This window comes from Myotis myotis, unplaced genomic scaffold (assembly GCF_014108235.1).
Source record: "Myotis myotis isolate mMyoMyo1 unplaced genomic scaffold, mMyoMyo1.p scaffold_m19_p_9, whole genome shotgun sequence".
Taxonomy (NCBI): domain Eukaryota; kingdom Metazoa; phylum Chordata; class Mammalia; order Chiroptera; family Vespertilionidae; genus Myotis; species Myotis myotis.
The window spans coordinates 24,697,230-24,715,584 of record NW_023416401.1 but is presented as its reverse complement, the minus strand read 5'-3'; the positions used below and the strand labels follow the sequence as shown (position 1 = coordinate 24,715,584).

At 40.1% G+C, this 18,355-nt stretch overlaps 1 protein-coding gene and 1 non-coding gene across 2 annotated transcripts in view; one reads left to right on the top strand and one right to left on the bottom strand.

The window, feature by feature from the left end:
* PKIG (cAMP-dependent protein kinase inhibitor gamma) overlaps positions 1 to 18,355 on the bottom strand; it is a 64,534-nt gene extending 46,179 nt beyond the window's left edge. The window contains exon 1 of the mRNA XM_036322616.1: positions 18,244 to 18,355. The gene's annotated coding sequence lies outside the window, so the exon portion shown is untranslated. The remainder of the gene's footprint in view (positions 1 to 18,243) is intronic.
* LOC118663921 lies at positions 4,687 to 4,814 on the top strand. Its single transcript, XR_004970214.1, has one exon. It is a non-coding gene; the product is annotated as a small nucleolar RNA SNORA11 (small nucleolar RNA).

Sequence of the window (18,355 nt, the reverse complement as noted above, 5' to 3'; positions counted from 1 at the left end):
CCTAGAGACAGTAAAGAAAATTACAAGCTCATGCTATAAGGCTGTGTTAGGGCATTAATTTCTGATGTCAAATATCAAATGTCATTTGTGCTGAAGAAGTGAGTCAAGGCTGCAGTGGTGTTTTCTCTAAAACAGTCCCCCTAGTGTGGCTGGGCACTTCTCATGGAACATGGTCCCTGATTGCTTTTTTTTCAATTTGTGTAACATTCAAGCCCAGATCCATCAACTTCCTGGAGACTCTATAAGCTACCTTTTCTGCTTATACAGCTAGAATGGATTTTGTCATTTGCTACTAAGAACTCTGACCAATACCTAGTAAGCACCTCAATTATAGTTCTCAGCACAGCACATTATGAATACTTGTTATATTTCTGTCCATATGGAGAATGTATATTCTTTATTCAACTCTGTAGCCCAGCACCTAGCACAATGCCTAGCAAATAGGACGCACCCAAAAATAAGACGAATATACAGAATAGAAAAAAACACAAACACATGAAAACTCTTGCTTTAGTTAAAATGATAAGTAGTTTTACAATGATGTTTTAATATATTTTCTTGAGTTTCTAGGTCAAAGTTAATATCATTCACCCAAGACCAATTAGCATAGTAGGGACCACAAGTTCTAATAAAGAAAAATGCTTGCTGATTCTGTTTCCATTGATAAGATTGAACAGTTTCAAAGCTTTTAAGTTTTGTATGTTTATGTCCAGAACAATGATAGGAATGTGAAGTCATGATAAGGAAGGTGTGTTTCCTCCTGTGCTCACAACCTACCTTATAATACAACTAGGGGCCCAGTGCATGAATTTGTGCACCTTGAAAGAAACTGTGGGCTGTGAGGCTGCGGTGGGCAGAGGGTTGGGTCTCAGACCATCCTCCACACCCCTGCCTGGCTCCTCCCACCATGGCCCCCGGTCCCTTGTTTGCCGGCAGCCCCGCTCCTGCAGCCGCTGGGACCCCTCGGTGATGTTGGACTGCCGGTTTTGGCCTCTAGCTTGCATATAAGATCTTTGGTTAATCTCTTCCCTCCCCCCCCCCCCCCCCGACCCTTCCCTCTGAGATTCATCAGTCTGTTCCATGTTTCCATGCCTGTGTGTTGAATGTCTGCCCCCTGGTGGTCAGTGTGTGTCATAGCTACTGGTGGAACAGTTGCTTAGGCTTTTATATATATATATAGATAAATAGATGGGGAGTCACAGAAAGTTAAAAAAAAAAAGAAAAAGATCACTGGCCCTGTTTGGCTCAGTGGACAGAGTTTCTGCCTTTGGACTGAAGGGTCCCAAGTTCAATTTCAGTCAAGGGCATGTACCTTGGTTGCAGGCTCAATCTCTGGCTCCAGGCCAGGGCATGTGTGGGAGGCAACCAATTGATGTGTCTCTCTCACATCGATGTTCCTCTCTCTCTGTCTCTCCCCATTCCTTCCACTCTCTCTAAAAATGTCAATGGAAAAAATACCATTGGGTGAGGATTAATCAAAAAACAAAAATAAATAAGTAAGATTATTTGATGAGGTGGCCTTGGGATCAGGCAAACAAAACCAAAAAGGTGAGCCTTCTGAAACTGATGATCATAAAATTCATTATAACTCGTGCTACATCACAATTTAGATAGAGCTTATAAACGAAATGAAGGTGTGCCCTTTCATGACATGAGAAACTAGCAACTTCAAAATGGGACAAAAATAAGATCAAAATCCTAACACATCATGAGGCCTATGTTACTGTAGTAATAGTAGGTTTGGGGAAATGAAAAGGAATATTGAAAAAGAACTCAGTTTAAAACTGACATTTTCCCCACCTGCTGTGTGTGGGGAAGAGGGAGCTTTGACGTCAGGTTCTTATTCCAGTTACTTTGATTTAAGAGATTCTATCCCCTAAAAGATGATCAAGACTCTGCCAGATTTTTCTTTCCCACAGTCAAAATTAATCTCTCCATCTAGCTGAGAAGGTAAGCTTAGTAAGTAGAGTCAAATCTCACATTGAAAATAACCCCTGGTGGATCTATAAATTTAAATGCAAAAAAAATCAAGCCATAGAAGTACTAGAAAAATTCAGAGTACAACATTTTATAACTTCATAATGGGGGAGGCCTTTACAAATATGATATAAAATACAGAAGTCATTAAAGAAAATACTGATTACCTTGACAATACGTAAATAAAATTATTTTGCATGGCAAAAATAATGATCAGCAAAGTAAAAATGAAATGTCAAATTTGGGAAAAAATGTATTTCATATGATGAATAACCTATTCCTTAATCTATAAAGAGCTTCTAGAAATTGATAAAACAAAGTCCAATAACCCAAGGGGACAATAAGGTCAGAATATGAGCAGGGAATTTACAGAAAAGAAAGTACATACAATTCTGAATATATGGAAAGTAGTCAACTTTAGTTGATATTCTATTTTTCCTCTACCACTGGATAATATCAAAAGTCTGACAATACACTGTTTGGTGTTAGAAAACAGGAATTTTCATCCATTTGTGATGTAGTCAGACATTGGTATAATATCATTTGGCAACCAAATAAATTCACACATCACTTGCCTTGGAAAAATCACTTTTAGGATTTTATCATAAAAGCATATACTCACAAGTGTGAAATGTGTATTCACTGAGTGTATTACAGCAAAAGGTTAGAAATAATATAAATATCTATCAATAAGAGAGAGGTTAAATAAACCAAGACCCTTCCAAACCATAGAAGTATGTGTAGGCACAATAATTTAGACAGACAATGATAATTATTTAGTGATATAAAAATATCCAAAATACTTATTTTTAAAAGCCTGATGTGGAACAACAGGAACAGTATACTAATACTACTACATTTGTAACAGGAAACACTGTGCATATTTACTTTTATACATACAGAGTATCTCTAGAAGGGTGCATGAGAAATTGGAAATAATGGTAGGTCTCTCAAGGGTAGCTGAAGGGTAAGAATGAAAGGAAGATTTTTCTTTTTTTTTTTTATGGGTATAGGATCCAATAACAAACTACCTTGAACTTGACTGTTTATTTCTTAACTCTCCTCTAATCTAGCACAGCACCCCCATGTTTTGTAAAGAACCGATATCTTTACAGTAGTGAGTTTTCTAATATCTGCAACATGATCCACCTCTCCCTTTATTTGGGTGTTCTTTAATGTCTTTCAATGAAGTCTTATGATTTTCTCTATAAGGACCTTCTATTTTTGATTCTGTTGTCAAGAGTATTTTTTAAAATTTAATTTTCTATTTGCAGCTGGTATATAGAAACATAATTGATTTGTATTTTGATTTGATTGTATATTGATTTAATATCCAGCAACCGTGTAAAAACTTTAATAGATTTAATAATTTATATATAGAATTATTTTGTAATTTCTTTTGGATTGAGAGAGAGAGGAAGAGAAAGAAACAGGGATTTGTTGTTCACTTATTTATGCACTCACAGGGAATTTGCCTTGTATGTGCCTTGACCGGGGATCAAACCCACAATTCAGCGTATCAGGACAATGTCTGACCAACTGAGCTACCCGGCCAGGGCTATTCCTTAGTTTCTTCAAAGGAAAAAAAGGGAGGTGGAAAATGATTTCTCAATACATTTTTATGTTTGCTTATTTGTTTTTAATAAAAACAAAAACATTTCCAATTATAGACACTGAGAATAATTCTATCCATAATATCTTTTCTTATTTAATAATATCAACAATAATAAAAAGAGCACAGTGAAAGGTTAAATAATTTCTGGCACCATGTCAAAAATACAGATGTTGAAATAGAACACTTAAACTATATAAGCTTCACTAGATTCCTAAAACCCAAAATGGAAACAATGTTTAAGATTTGTATCTTTATAGATTTCAGAGAGGAAGGGAGAGGGGGAGAGAGACAGAAACATCAATGATGAGAATCATTCATTGGCTGCCTCCTGCATATCCCCCACTGGGGATCCAGCCTGAAACCCAGCCTGTGTCTTGACTGGGAATCGAACTGTGACCTCCTGGTGCATAGGTCAACATTCAACGGCTGAGCAACACCACCCAGGCTGAAACAGTTTTTAATACCCTACTCTTAGAAAAAGAAAATGTCACATGTTCTGTAGGTAACAAAGATAATCAGTAAGGTGATTCCCACTCTCGTTAGCTCACCTTCTACTGGACAAAGGGAAATTAAGTAAGATAATTTCAGACAGTATCAAATTCAATTAAGAAAATGAAAACAGTAAAGGGACAGGAGAGTGAAGTGGGGAGAGCAGGCTACCTTACAGTGGTCAGGGAAGGCTGCCCCGAGGCGGTGACATTTGAGATAAGATCTATTATTAAGGGAAACTGGGTGAAGGGAACATGGATCGCTCTGTATTACTTTCTACAACTGCATATGAATCTGCAATTATCTCAAAAAGCCCCCCCTCAAATCACCCTGGCTGCTGTGTGAACATTTATATACATACATACATGCATACATACATAATAGGTATACATACATAAAACCTTTGTAAACTTTAATATATAGCTTATATAGTTTAAGTGTTTTATTTAACCCAGTATTTCTAAGACATTATCATTTCAACAGGTAATCAATATAAAATGATTAATGACATATTCTTTCTCTCTGCACAAAGTCTTTGAAATCTAATGTGGTACAACACATCTCAATTCAGAAGAGCCACATTTCAGGGCTCAGAAGTCACAGGTGGGGTGTGGAGAGAGCAGAGCGCCTGAGGAATGGCTTCTCTGGGACAACACATCCAACAGCACCTTGGGTTTACTCCTCACGGGTGGCAGAACACTATGGCCTTCCTGTGACATTACGCCCTATACATTAAAAAAAAAATAAGTCACAGGTAGCTAACGGCTACCTAACATATTGGACAGCACAACTATACAGTTCTATCTAAGGCCTTTGATCATTTGTCCTTTAACCCTGACCTTTGTTTCTCTTAGTATTCATTCCCCTTACCTCAGTTTTACTGAGACATATTTGACATATAACACTGCATTAGTTTTAGATATACAAGCATAAATCTTATTGTGGGACAAGAAAGGAATCAGGGAGACCTGTGAGGAGGCTGCTGTTACTGTCTGATGGCTCACAGGCTGAATCGTGGAGAAGGGGGTGTTTTGTTGCTATAGCAATGTAACCAAACTGAACTGTGTGTGAATAAGACAGTGAGAGAGAGCAAGGAAGAAGGTTTTCAGTTTAAGCAACTAGGTATTTAAATCACATCTACCTAACAGTGCTTCTGTGAGAATTAAATGAACCAAATATGCAGAATACCCAACAAAATGCAAAGCACATATGTAAATACTCAATCATGCTGAAATTAAAGAAAAAAAATTGATTCTGAAGTTCCAGCACATAAAAAAATAAGGTACAGATACTGGGTAAAATCCCCCAATTCCTTCAAAACTTAGAACTAGTTCCAAATTTCACTTTCCAATGATTAACAAGGAAGATCAAGGAGTACATTTAGACCTCTTTCTTTTCACTCAGACATAAATACACATCAAAGTAAAAAATTCCCATAATTAAATAAAATCCAAAGTTTTTCCTGTCAACTCTCTCAATTTAGAAGTTTAAATTATATTTAAATAGCAATTTAAATTAAAAGTAGTGTATCTTTTTCTTCTTCTTTTTAAATCCTCACCTGAGGATATTTTTTCCATTGATTTCTAGAGAGAGAGTGGATGGGAGGGAAGAGGGGGAGAGAGAGAAACACTGATCTGAGAGACACACATTGATTAGTTGCCTCCCACAGGTGCTCCTACCAGGGCTGAGGAACTTGCAACGGAGGTATGTGCTGGGAATCGAACCCAAGAACTCTTTGGTCCATGGGCCAATGCTCTAACCACTGAGCAACCAGCTAGGGCTAAAGTAGCATATCTTTTAATACAACATCGGCTAGATGACTACTAAGATATGTTTTGTGCTAGATCCTTTGAAAATAAATATTAACAAAATACAGTAGGCCCTCGGGTTACGTCGGAGATCCATTCCTACAGTATGAGGTAACGCAATTTTCGCCCTAAGTCGGAACCCACCTACATCACTCACATGGAGCACATACACAGCAGTAATGAAGTGAAACAGTAAAAAAAATTTAAAAGAAAGATAACAATTCCTGACCTTTACTTGTGGTAAATAAAAACAAACAAACATAAAGTACATATGTACGTACATACGTAGAAATGACAGAACTTTATTTTTTTAATAAATAAATGGGAGATGGCGATGTAACCACAAAACGACGTACGTCAAGCCCGACGTAACCCGAGGACTGTCTGTATACTGAAATCCGGGGGGGAGGGAAGGGGAGTCAAGAAAAGAGACTATGTAATAAAACATTTAAACAGGATAGTCTATGGAAAGTTAAGAGTTCATATGTCATTCGGGCCAACGAATGGCATTAGGATTGTTCTTTTTGAGGTAAAACTGCACTTGGTATTTATTTGTTTTTGTTATTTGAGGATGAGAATGGGTCTTTAATTTGTTTGACTGAAGAAGTTTATAAAAGTACCAGATGCTATAAATCACAAATGAAAAGGCCAAATTTTTACTACTGAAACAACAAGAATCAAACTTAAAAAGTCAAACCTGATAGCAAGTGGTCATTTGAAAAGAGAAAATCTTCCTGGGAATTTAAGTTTAGGGCACTGACTTTCTGGCCTGGATTTATACAACTCTCATGCCCAGGAGATGTGACAGCTGACCGTCCTTCCAAACAAACACTGCAGACATTTATTATAACCATCAGGGATAGCCCACTTCTTCCCACAGTATCTACTAATTCTTATCTCAGACAGACTTGTATGCGTGCGGTTTGGATGAATGTTCTGCATAAATAGAATTCTTTTACAGTACTGAGGAGAAAAGAAAGTGTTTAAAATTTAGTCTTCATTTAAAAACTTTTTTTAAGAGGAATTCTGGCTTTGGGAAAGCTATTTGAATTAGGAGTTGAGCAAAGTGTTGTAAAGAAAAATACAGACAAGTGAAGACAGTGTTTATATTTCAAAGATGGTGAAACAGATTCTGCTGCAAAAATTTTTCCAATACTAATCCCCTCAAACAGTTCCTTAGAAAAACTATTTTTAGTTCCTTTATCAACTTGGTTGATAAGTATTTCATTTCTTGTACATACATGGACAAGCTATATAAAGCAAAATTATTTCCATGCTTTAGAAACAAACATTTTGAAAAGGAAACGAAGCTTGCTGCACTACAATGTCTATTTGCTAGGCTGAAAAAGAACTCTGGGGCCCACTAATATGAAGCATCAGAAGGAGAGTCCATAAAAGGAATAAGTCTGGCTTCCCCGAAACTCCAGAAGCACCGTCCCTCAGTCCAGAACACCACTCTGGGAAATTGTGTTTACTGCTAATTACCCCAGAACACATGTGCATGAATAATTTCATTGCCTAGTGTGGTATATGAGATGCTATTATCACTCCCATTTCTTCAGATAAAGAAACTGCAGCTCAGAAATGTTGGTGTCCAAAGTCACCAAGTTAGTTAGTAAGTGCCATGGCTACCAAACTCAGCTAGCTCCCTCAGGCTATGCAGTAGCGGCAGTAATGGCAATGACAGTAATGGTGGAAGCAGTGAGGCACTTAAGTCACACTTACTATGTGCTGAGCATTATTCTTTGCCCCATTCATGTCAACTCATGTAGCCTTCACGACAACCCCATGAGGTACATAGGCAGGTTCGTCTTTGGGCGACCAATCTTGCCACCATACATCCCTGCTTCTTTCCCCACAAATTAAAATGAGCACCCCAAAGTCCTTACGTTTTCTCTACCCTCATCCCAAATCAAAATTGGCTCTAATGTATTGATAATTATTGAAGTTGGATGATGGGTAATGGGGATTTCTTTATACTAGTCTAATTTTATGTTTAAAAATTACCTTTTAAAACTTTAAGATTTTTTACTCTAATGTGGCATCTAATCTATTGAAGAGCCTAGAAGACTACCCTCCACTAACAATGAATTTAAAGGAAGTTATGGCCCAGCTGGCGTGGCTCAGCGATTGAGCGTCAACCTATGAACCAGGAGGTCACAGTTCAATTATGCACATGCTCGGGTTGCAGGCTCGCTCCCCAGTGGTGGTGGGGGGAGGGGGGGGGGCATGCAGGAGACAGCCAATCAATGATTCTCTCTCATCATTGCTGTTTCTATCTCTCTCTCCCTCTCCCTTATATATAAATTTAAATATATATAAGTATAAATATACTTATACTTATTTTTAAATATACTTATTTTAAATATACTTATACTTATTTTTTCTAAAAAATATTTAGAGCCGAAACCGGTTTGGCTCAGTGGATAGAGCGTCGGCCTGCGGACTGAAAGGTCCCAGGTTCGATTCGGGTCAAGGGCATGTACTTGGCTTGCGGGCACGTCCCCAGTAGGAGATGTGCAAGAGGCAGCTTATCGATGTTTCTCTCTCATCGATGTTTCTAACTCTCTATCTCTCTCCCTTCCTCTCTGTAAAAAATCAATAAAATATATTTTTAAAAAAATATTTAGAAAAAAAGGCAAGTGTTATGGAAGATAGCTATGTAATAAGAGAAGAAAGTCATATTATTGCACAAACATAAAATGAGTGCCCATTATGTTAGGATAAAGGTCTAATGCAGTGGTTCTCAACCTGTGAGTCGCGACCCTTTGGGGGTCGAACGACCCTTTCACAGGGGTCGCCTAAGACCATCGGAAAACACATATATAATTACATATTGTTTTTGTGATTAATCACTATGCTTTAATTATGTTCAATTTGTAACAATGAAAATACATCCTGCATATCAGATATTTACATATGATTCATAACAGTAGCAAAATTACAGTTATGAAGTAGCAACGGAAATAATTTTATGGTTGGGGGTCACAACATGAGGAACTGTATTAAAGGGTCGCGGCATCAGGAAGGTTGAGAACCACTGGTCTAATGTATGTTTCTGTCCTCAACTAGCTAGAGGTTTAGTAGCAGACCAAAACAAGTGCAAAAGTAATTATAGAGGAGGATTATTTATGAGAAATGCTATAAAAAGAAAAGTTCAAAGTGCTATGTGAATTGGAAAAAGAAATCACGTCAGGACAAATTCCATTACACGTGATTCTCTGGGACAATCCAAACTTTTTTGGTGTAATAAGCACTAAACATTATCTAAACTCAGTTGAGTGGCCCACAAGAAGAAATGGAGCTAAACCCAAAACCAAAATTAGGGCTGGAATGCCCACATGCCCTCTAATATGGTACTATAATCGTCTCCAGACAGAAATCCTGGCCTCTGGGTGAAAAGGGGCAGAATTCCTCAAAAGTCAGGATCAAAACATACTTATTAGAGAAAATTTAGCTGCAAAGAAAATCACTATAACACCACTTACAACACAAAAAGCTGAAAAACCATGTATATGTTCAACAACAGGGTTTGGTGATATTATTCATGTCAATTGATGCACAGTAATCCATACATAACAATTTTTAAAAAAAATAAAGTAAACGTCCTCTCCCTGATGTGACCAGGACTAATAATGGCAGAATTCATTAAAAACAACAGCTGGTTAAAGAGAGGAATCATTCAAAATGTACTACAAAGCCACTGTAATCAAAACAGCCTGGTACTGGCACAAGAACAGGCATACAGACCAATGAAACAGAACAGAGACTCCCAGAAATTGACACAAGCCATTATGCTCAATTAATATTTGACAAAGGAGGCAAGAGCATATAATGGAATCAAGACAGTCACTTCAATAAATGGTGCTGGGAAAACTGGACAGGTATGTGCAAAAAAATGAAACTAGACCACCAACTTACACCATACACAAGAATAAACTCAAAATGGATAAAAGACTTAAATGAAGTCGGGAAACCATAAAAATTCTAGAAGAAACTACGGGCAGCAAAATCTCAGACATCTCTCGGAGCAATGTTTATGGATACATCTCCTAGGGCAGTGGTTCTCAACCTTCTGGCCCTTTAAATACAGTTCCTCATGTTGTGACCCAACCATAAAATTATTTTCATTGCTACTTCATAACTGTAATGTTGCTACTGTTATGAATCGTAATGTAAATATCTGATATGCAGGATGGTCTTAGGCAACCCCTGTGAAAGGGTCGTTCAACCGCCAAAGGGGTCGCGACCCACAGGTTGAGAACTGCTGTCCTAGGGCAAAGGAAACTAAGAAGAAAATAAACAAACGGGATTACATCAAAATAAAAATCATCTGCACAGCAAAAGAAATCAGAGAGCCTGGATTCATTTTGCAACTCCTAATGAAGTAATAGATTTAGGCAATGGTCATGAATAACTGCTAAAACCATTCCATAAAAGACTGGTGAGAAACTTATATTGGATAAAGCATACAAACAATACCTGAATCCAATGATTAATCTTAATATCACACAACACCAAGAGAACTAGAATTTTACTGCCTATTGATGTGCCCTGACCAGGAATTGAATGTGACCTCCTGGTTCATAGGTCAACACTCAACCGCGCCATGCTGGTCAGTGTATTTATTTTTTCAACAAATAAAAGGCAAGGAGGATAGGAAAAAAAAAAAAGAGAGAGAGAGAAATTGCTATAAGTCAGTGACTAAGACAATCAATTAGCTGTTACAGGTGGACCTTGTTTGGATTCCAATTCAAACAAAGGGGAAAAAACCACACATTTATGAAATAGTTGAAGAAACTGAATATCAAAGGGATATCAAGTAACATCTTGGAATTACTACTGTCTATCTTTCTTAGGTGTGATAATGATATTGTGATTATAGAGAAAAAGTCCTTATCTCTTAGGTATGCATATTGAAGAATTTATGAATGAAATATGATGTCTAAGATTTGCGTTAAAATAATCTAAGGCAGGGAGGGTGTGTATGGGGGTATATATGAAATAAAATTGGCCATATGTTGATAACTGTTGAAGCTGGAATTGGGTATAGGTATTTATTATAATATCCTTTGTAGCCTTGTACATCCTATATAACAAAGAGCTAATATGCAAATGGTCATCACACCCTCATGCCATCACACTGTAATAGCTCAGACACTCAACACTGGGGAGAAAGGAATGGGGACCAGCCAGGCACAAATGAGCTCATGAGAGAGGAATGGGGACCAGCCAGGCTGTGGCCTGGGAAAGGGACAAGTCACCCACCCCGCGGTCCCGGGCACCAGTGGCTGCACCTGCGGCCTGGGAGAGGGACAAGCTGCTCACCTCGCGGTCCCAGGCACCAGCACTTGCGGCTGTGACCTAGGAGAGGGACAAGCTGCCTGCCCCGTGGTCCCAGGTGTCTGCGGCTGCGGCCTGGGTGAAGTCGCCCTCCCACAGTCCCCTGCAGCTGCGGCCGGCCCGGGAGAAGCCAACCCAGGTCCTGGGTGCCTGCAACCGGCCAGAGGAGGGAAGCCCAGGTCCCAGGTACCTGCAACCAGCCAGAGGAGGGAATCCTGGGTCCCAGGTGCGGGGCGAGGCAGAAGAGGTTAGGGGCGATCAGGCTGGTAGGGGAGCAGTTAGGGGCGATCAGGCAGGCAGGCAGGCGAGCTGTTAGAAGCCAGCAGTTCCGGATTGCGAGAGGCAGTCGGACATTCCCCGAGGGGTCCCAGATTGGAGAGGTTGCAGGCCAGGCTGAGGGATGCCCCCTCCTGTCCACTGTGCATGAATTTTGTGCATCGGGCCTCTAGTGTTTAATATTTTCCATAATAAGAAGCTATCCTATATAATAAAGCGGTAATATGCAAATTGACCATCACACCCTCACACAAGATGGCCACCCCCATGTGGTCACAAGATGGCTGCCACAAGATGGCCAGCAAGGGAGGGCAATTGGGGGCGACCAGGCTGGCATGGGAGCAGTTAGGTGTCGATTAGGTTGGCAGGGGAGTGGTTAGGGGACAATCAGGCAGGCAAGCAGTTGGGAGCCAGCAGTCCCGGATTGTGAGAGGGATGTCCGACTGCTGGTTTAGGCCCAATTCCTGGAACATCCCCCGAGGGGTCCCAGATTGGAGAGGGTGCAGGCTGGGCTGAGGGACACCCCCCCCCAGTGCACAAATTTTGTGCACTGGACCTCTGGTATAAAAAGAAAACCTGGATTCAAAGTCCAAGGTTTATTAAATGTAGGACCTAGGAAATCTCTGGAATCCTCTGATCTTCAATTTTTTCATCTGAAAATGGGAATGATAATCCCTACCTCACAGAATTGTTTTGAGGAATAAATGAGATCATGGATTGACATTTGGAAATTCAACTCTTAAAAACTGCATAACTCTTACAAATGTTAGCAAAACAGTTCTCTCTCTCTCTGAGGCACTCAGGAAGCAGAGAGAGGTTGTAGGTTTGTGGGCAGAGAAATGGTAATGAGCTGAATTCATTTGGATTCTTAAGAATTTTTGTTTTGTAATACCTACTTAATATGACACTGCTTACTTTGTATTGGCCCTTTTCTCTCAAAAGGAAAGTGTCAAAGATATTTGCAATAAATTGAAGTTCTCTAACTTGAGTTACTTATATTTCTTGTTTACTTTCATATTTCCCCTATTAAACATAGAAAGTAAACTTACAGGAGACTGTGCTGTTGAGATAAAACTGAACATAATTAGAAATCAATGTAATCTAAATTGGACTTTAAAATATTCCAGGTGCATTTAGAAGAATAGATATGTATCTTTCAGCACTAATGCTTCATCTCAAAATAAAAGGAAGTTAACGGAGGTTTCAAGCCTAAGGGACACAAAGGGAAATTTGGCAAAATGTGGCTTTAGTTTGCAAAATGGGTTGGAGGGAGAGTCAGAGTGACTCTCTACAATACATTTCTGATTAAGTCATTTCCCTTCCATTCAATGGCTTCCCTCAGCTTTCAGGAAAAAGTCCAAGCTCCTGAACAAAGGCTCAGGTGGCTCTCGGGCTTTCCACCCACTCCAGGACTGATGGCCCCTTCTCACCATAGGAGGGAAGGGTTCCTCCACCCGTCTCCTCTACCTCTTAGTTGTCAAATCCTGTTGCTTCTCCTGAAATATCTCTCAAATCTGCCCCTCCATCCCATTCCTGCTACCACTGATCTAGGGCAGGCTTTATTTATTTATTTTTTTCTTTATAACCTATAGTCCTCCATCTCCTCAAACAGGGTAAATATATCCATACTGCTTTTTCTGATTATGAAAGCAATTCATGCTAATAAAAAAAAGAAAAGTAATGCAGTAAGAATAAAAGTCTCCCCATGATCTCGTGACACAGACATAAAGAATTTATCTTTCTAGTACATTCGTGTTCATGGCAGCATTATCACAAAAGCCCAAATCAGGAAGCAACCCAAATGTCCAACTATGGAATGAATAAACAAAATGTATATATACATACACTCTATATACAAAATGCTTTGGAATATTATTCATTCTTTTTTAATATTTTTATTTATTGATTTTAGGGAAAGAGAAACATCAATTTTGTTCCACTTACTTTTCATTGGTTGATTCCTGTATGTGCCCTGACTGGGAATTGAACCCACAACCTTGGTATATTGGGATGACAGGGAAATATTATTCATTCTTAAAAAGGAAGGAAATTCTGACACATGCTACAACATAGATGAACTGTGAAAACATTATGCTAAATGAAATAAGCCAATCACAAAAAGACAAATATCATATGATTCCACTTATATGAAGTATCTAGAGTAGTCAAGTTCATACAAACAGAAAACAGAATGGTGGTTGCCAGGGACTGGGTGGTGGCAGCGGGGAGGGAGCAGGAATAGGAAGTTGTTGTTTAATGGGTATAAAGTTTCAGTTTCGCAAGATGAAAAAGTTCAGGAGATAGATTATACAACAATATGAATATAATTGCACAACAATATATCTTTAACATTATTCAGTTGTACACTTAAAAATGGGTAAGATGATAAATTTTATGTTATGGGTATTTTTATAATTAAAAATAAAATAATTTTTTTCTTTTTTTTTAATAAAAATTTTTTTGAAGAACTCATCTTTCCAAACTTGTTTTTCTATAAGTATGTATGCATACATCTAAAGAGTAAAAAATAGGAACATACTGTAATCTGCTTTTCATACCTAGCCATATGATGTTAAACATCTTTCTCTTATATATACACTAGAGGCCCAATGCACGAAATTCATGCAAGGGGCTCGGCCCTCGCAGCCATGGCTTTGTCCGGAAGGCCGTTCGGAAGGTCATTAGGCTGTCTGGTCTAATTAGTATATTATGCTTTTATTATGATAGATAATTCTGTTATAGGTACCTCTCACCGACACCAGAGAGGTGTTACCTGACAGGACAGCCCCCTGAGCCAGTGGGAAAGGGCTGCCCCCAACCTCGATCCTTGTTTTCTCTATAAATAAATTTATATTAGACTTTGACTGCATTGTGAAAAACCAATTTATTAAAGCATAAATCTTTATTGAAAAAAGCAAAGCAAACAAACCTATACACCTGGCTAATGAAGCGCAGACCAGCTCTCAGCTAATCTGAAGAGCAAGTTGGGTGGGGGTTTGAAGGGTTATCTAGCCTCCTGCCTGTGGGCTTCAGAATTCCTCTGCTGACTATTTTGGCACAGATTAATTCTCAAGGTCCCTTTTTTTACTTTGTTGTGGCCTTCCCAGAATTCATGAAAAGCACCTGGCAACTTTATCTTGCTAAGCCTTGAGCCTGCTGGCTTCTCTGCTTAGGGAGTAAAATGGCCCTATTTTTCCTTTCCCCTTTCTGCATTCTCTCATTAGGGAGGTTTCATTAACCATTTGCTCTGTGTCCTTGGCTGGGGAAGATAATGGCTTGTTAGTTACAAGCTGACTGCAAACTGCCCACATTGTTTGGCCTTGTTTTAACTTTCCCGTCTCAGTTTCCCTATTCCTCCGGCCCTGGAATCCTGTAACAGTTCCCACTTCATTCTTTTTTAATGGCTAGTAGTACCCATTACATGACTGCACCATAATTTAACCAGTCTGTTTGCAGTTTTTTAATATCATTAAAACATCAGACAGCATCTTTGCATATTTTCTCATTCTGTCTTATGACAAACATCTGGTTTTTTACATCCCTTTTGGATATCAATATCCTGATTTTCCCAAGGGAAAAAAGTATCTCCTCTTCACCCAGACATCTGTCCTTCACCCTGCCTCCTTCCACCAGCCAATTCTTGTTCTATTTGGCTAGCCTGGGCATATTTATTCTAATGTTTATCCCTGGTATTATTTTCCATATTGCCACTGTATTTCTCCTACAATTACATTTTCGGACTATTATTGTTTGCGTAATACAATTGTCTATCTTGTAGCTGCTTGTTTACTTAATCCTCTATCTAATTATTTTAACTTAATTCTGTTGAATTTTCTCATCAGATAATCATATCATAGACAGACAATCCTGTCATCTAGATAGTCATTAAGACTAAAAGCTCCAGCCCCAACCAGTTTTTCTCAGTGGATAGAGTGTTGGCCTGCGAACCAAAGGGTCCCAGGTTTGATTCTGATCAAGGGCATGTACCTTGGTTGTGGGCACAGCCCCAGTAGGGGGTGTGCAGGAGGCAGCCGATCGATGTTTCTCTCTCATCGATGTTTCTAACTCTCTATCCCTCTCCCTTCCTCTCTGTAAAAAATCAATTAAATAAATAAATAAATAAATAAATAAAGACTAAAAGCTCCGGGCTCAGGCAGACCTGGATTCAAATTCTATGTGACCTTGTGTAAGCAGTTTTCCTTGGTTTCTTCATTCATAAGCTGGGAATATAAGGAGGTGTTCTAGCAGCATTGTTGTAAAGGTCATATTAATTGAGACTAGTGCATGAAAAATACTTAACACAATATTAGTTCAATAAATGTCTGCTATCTGCCAATAATGAAAATATAACTTTCCACATTTACACCTTTTATTTTTTTCTTGTTGCATGATACTGGTGGCACTCTTTTCAGCATCCACCTTGCTTCCCACTTCTCCAAAAATAGCAGAAGCCATTAGACTCTTTTTAAAGGATCTGTGCTGTGGATCTCATCCACTCTCACCTCAGGGAAGTTGCGAGACTGATTTTCCCCTTCATCTTCTGTATTTCCTCGGCCTCTCCCTCACTTCTCCTTGCCATCAGCATTTAAATCTGCTCAGGTCGCTGGTGTTTAAAAAGATTTCACCTGTTTCCCCAATCGCTCCAGCCTTCTCTCTCTCCCCCCTCACAAACTCCTTTCAGCTGCCTACACTTTTGTCTTGACTTTCTCATATCCCACTCTCTTCATCCCACTGATAAATTACACTGAACCTTTGGAAGTTGCCACTCTTATAGATTCTGCCCCCACCATTTCACCAAACCTGCTCAATTAAGTCCCCAATGACCTCTATATTTATTTATCCAAAGGACACTTCAATGTCTAACTTACTTAATTTGAAATCCCCGCAAAGCTGAGAATGAAAGTTCGGCTTTCAGTGCTACACAATCCTAGGTTTCCTCCTACTTATCTGGCCATTTCTTCTTGGTGTTGTCTAAGTGAATGGTTCTTCCAAGAGTGTGCAATGCAGCGGCCCTACATGATCTGGGCCTCATACTTACTCTCTCTGATGGGTCTTTTCCAATACTAAGTTCCAGTTGTACTAGACTGCATTCCTCTCCACGAATATACCTTTGAATGTGTTTGGGATACAAGCCACAAGGGCCGGGACGTAATTCCTTGCCACCTACACAATGCCTAGCATGTAGTAGATGCTCAATAAATATTTTTGAAACAAAGGAATGGCTGCCGTGTGAAAGACTGGAGAAGTGCTGACGCCAACAGAGAACAACAAAACCCCTGATCTTTCTGAAACCATATCTCAATCAAATGCACACATCACACACTCATGACACACACAACCGACTGCTCAAAATCCTTTGATAGCTCCCCAAGATAAAGTCCAAACTCCTCAAAACTTGCAAGAAGATACAAGGAAAGTCTTTCAGAAGGAGCACCTCTTATTTCTCAAACATTAGTTAGCCAGGCCATTTCCACTTCTCAGAATCTGACTCTGAAACCCCTGCAAATTCCCAACAAGCCTGCACTCTCTCCCCAGGGCTTTGCACACACTGCTTTCTCTGCCTAGAACAGTGATGGCAAACCTATGACACGCGAACTCACTTTTTTGGTTGATTTTTCTTTGTTAAATGGCATTTAAATATATAAAATAAATATCAAAAATATATAAGTCTTTGTTTTACTATGGTTGCAAATATCAAAAAATTTCTATATGTGACACGGCACCAGAGTTAAGTTAGGGTTTTTCAAAATGCTGACACGCCAAGCTCAAAAGGTTCGCCATCACTGGCCTAGAACATGGTGCACTCACAGCCTCATCTTCTGACCAATAAAAGGCATATTCGTGTCTCCTTTTGGGAGTCATGCCCTTTTGGAGTCTCCCTTTGACCACCCACCCCAACCTCATCTCTGGAAATCTGGGTTAACTGCCTTCTCTGCGCATTCATAGTCCCCTGTGTGTCCACAATCACAAGGGGAATCACAACAAATGCTTATTTGCGCCATAAAACTGTGGCGTTCCCTGAAGGCGAGATGCCTCACTCACTCCTCTCCCCGTGCCATCAGCCCCGGCGCACAGAAACATGCTCAGTGTTTCAGTGCAGGAACACCTCGGAGACACTGCGGCTCGGGTTCGAGACCCCAGCAACAGCGCAAGTACTGCAACAGAGCCAGTCCTAATCTTTTTGCTGCTGGGGGCCTTGCTTTTTAATTTGTATAAAAGCGCAACACCTGTGGAGCGCAAGGAAGCCAAGCTCAATTAAACGGGGTTTGCCTGTGGTCGTGATAACAAAACCCCCGAGTACTGAGGACTTCCCCGCAAGGGTTTTCAGTATAAATCTACTTTGTAATCGTACAGACAGGTGCTATCATTAGCCCCCATTTCGCAGATGGGAAAACTGACACACAAAGAAGTCGTCCCCTCTGGCTCCAGAAGAGTCCCACAGACAGGCATTCTCTGCAGTTCTGAGTTACGCCCGGCCCGCACATAAAAAGGGCTTTCTGTTTTCAAAGAAACTTTCGGATCAGGCCAACCAATGGCTCCAAAAATATAAGGAACCATCCAAAGCGCGCTCCACACCCGCGCCCGGCGGGGTTAAAGGGCACGAGGGGACGCCGCTCCGGCCGCTGAACAGATAAAGGTCCGGTCCCAGCCTCCTTCCCGGGGGTCCCCCGCCCACGGCGGAGTCGACACCGGGGCGGCGTGTTCGGCCGCCACTGCCATTCGGCCCCAGCTCACCTGCCGTCCCGCCGCCTCGCCGAGCCGCGCCGTCAGCTCGCAGCGCCTCCCCCGGGCTGCTGGGCGCCCGCAGCGGAGCCCGTTGCCTTGGCGACCGGAGCTACTTATCCCC